The sequence below is a fragment of the Triticum dicoccoides genome, chromosome 4A (assembly GCF_002162155.2).
Source record: "Triticum dicoccoides isolate Atlit2015 ecotype Zavitan chromosome 4A, WEW_v2.0, whole genome shotgun sequence".
NCBI lineage: Eukaryota > Viridiplantae > Streptophyta > Magnoliopsida > Poales > Poaceae > Triticum > Triticum dicoccoides.
The window spans coordinates 1,973,322-1,976,074 of NC_041386.1; positions in this window are offsets into that span (position 1 = coordinate 1,973,322).

Consider the following 2,753-nt stretch of genomic DNA (forward strand, 5'->3'; position numbering starts at 1 on the left):
GTTTTCGCATAGATTCATATTCGCACTGTGATCATGCCCCTCTGGCAAGCCAGCATGTCCACTAATCTCCTAGCCACCTCTGCGCTGGTTCTGCTAATTTGCATTGTCACTCAAGCTCTCTAGGCCACCCTGGCATTCCGTCGAGCACATGGCGCGCGTGCTGTGGGCACGCCTGGACCGCATGTTTTGCACGCGCGCGCGCAACCGAGCCGTCGCGTTCGCTTACCCCGAGCCCTGGCCTTTGCTCGCCTGCAGAGCCACGCCCGTCCTCATCCGTTCATCAGAACCATCCAAACTACCCCTGGCGCCCTACAGCGCCGCCGTCAGAGCTTCCTTGGCGGCATGCCGGCGTCCGCAGCAGGCTCCTGCCATGGACGGTGCCGCCCGAGCCACTCCAGCGCCAGCTCGCCCCTGAATAGCCCGAGCCCATCCACGAGCCCGTCCGCTAGCGCCCGTCGCCGCCATGTCGCCCTGCTAGCAAAAGAATGGCGGTTCACCAGCGTTCTTATCTGCAGCCACGGGGACCGACCTCCCCGGGCTATAAATAGCCCTTCCGATCATGCCTAGGCTCGTCAGCAACCTTGTTCGAGTAGTAGGAAGCCCCCCTCCTCCCCAGTTGGCCAGAGGCCATCCTTTCTCCCATCTCCGGCAGGTCCGGCCGCCGCCACGTTCCGGTAAAATCCGGCCAAGACCGAGGCCCCTAACCCCTCCCGTACTCCCTTCCCCCTCCCCTCGACCGTGCGGAGCCACCCAACACCTCAGCCTCGACCGGGAGCCACCGTAGCCCAAGCCCCCAATTGTTCCCGAAACCACCGTCCGCCGCGGAGCTCACAGCCGGCGACCCTCTCCACCCCCGCCAGCCTATCAACCACTTGGAGGACCGCCCTGGACCAGCGGATCCATCCCCGCCCTCAGAATCCCGCGGGGAGCTGCCGTTCATCGACGGCGATTGTTGGAGCCCCGCCACCGCTCGGCCAGAGGAAAAGGAGGTGCGGGCGACTGGTCAAACCTGACCAGTGGGCCCAAGGGACCCACTATCAGTGACCCACGAGTCGACCCACGCTGGCTTAAGTGGAAACGTATTCCACCGAATACGCCTTCGCTAGGGGAAAGCGTAAGCCCCTGAACCGTTTTCCTTTTCTGATTTTTATTAAAAACAGAATTTTGACTAAACTTTGACTAGCTATAACTTTTAAAATACAAGTCCAATTGATTTGATTCTTTTTCTGTTGTTTCTCAAATTTTGTCTAGTTTATTTTCATATTAATTTGAAAATTTTACAAACAACTTTTTCATACTGTTTTGAAACTATGTGTTAATTTAAATTTTCTTAAAATAGGACTTTTGAAGAAGGAAGCAACTTTCAAAAAGTGCACCCCACTTACATACTCTTGAAGGCAAGCATTCTGAACCCTGGCATAATATTTGTTGTGTGTCGTTTGATGCAAATACGACACCACCTTGACGCGAAGTGTTCGGTATTTTATGTGGTGCTATGATCATATTCATGAGTGCATAATGATGATTCCTTGCTGTTGGGATTTTGATATGCTTCTGATAGTAATCACCCTCGTATGCCTTTCATGCCTACCAGAAAGAATCCGGGAAAGTCTCTGTCTTGGGTAGACACGAGCTTGTCTCTAGTTCTTCGTCGAGACGGTTATGTCCGGTAAGGCATGGTGAGGTATCATGAGTGGTGATTCTGTCTGATTGGTGTGAAATATATTTCTTATGCTTATCATGCAGGAAATGCTTTAACCTCCTGAGTCGACCATAGATCGAGTCTTGTTCCAGTAACCCCCATACTTGTTTCGTACTACCACTTGTCCCTGCCATAGGTAGGGTACGGTTTAGTAAGTTGTCAACCCCTTCCTAGCACACACCATACAGAGAGGCCATGGTGGAAGATACCAGCTGCATCCGGTAGGCATGCCACCTGGTCCGGGGGCATGTGTGTTTCCGGTTGGAGCCGAGGGGTAGCTCCCCTAGTTTGCGCGTGTTATAAATTTTGTGATCCCATGCTAGTCGAGGTTGTAGCCTCCCCACTTAGAGTTTTGCTTAACGGGTGTCGTGGGTGATTCCAGACACCGGTAAGTTAGGCTGGTGTGTGCGGTCAGGTGTGTTTTCAATTAAAAGACCGTAGACAAAATTAGTCCCAATGGACTAAAGGAATCCGTTACTCGTGGGTAAAGAGTACACCCTATGCAGAGATTATATCTATTCGAATAGCCATGTCCATGGTTAAGGACTACAGTCTGGGATGGGTCAAGTGTTGGTCTTAGTGTCAGTCTTCGGGGGAAAAATTGCTAAACCAGAACATGGATCATGACTTGTGACTCATGATGATTATGATCACTATTATTATGGACTAACCATTTACATTATTCGAATTATTGAGTATCCCTGGGATGGTTCTACCTCCTGGATATTCACTGTGATTATTCTCTTATAAGCCCTTCATGTGGTGTCGCTCAGACGCCCGACTGTGGCATGCTTGATATTTAAATTACTTATAAGCCCTTTATGTGGTGTCGCCCAGATGCCTGACTGTGGCATGTTTGTTATTTAAATTACTTATAAGCCCTTTATGTGTCACTCAGATGCCCGACTATGGCATGCTTGTTAGTTAAATTATTTATAAGCGCTTTATGCGGTGTTGCACAGACGCCCGACTGTGGCATGCTTGTTATTTATTTTATTTATAAGCCCTTTATGTGGTGTCGCTCAGACGCCCGACTGAGGCATCCTTTATA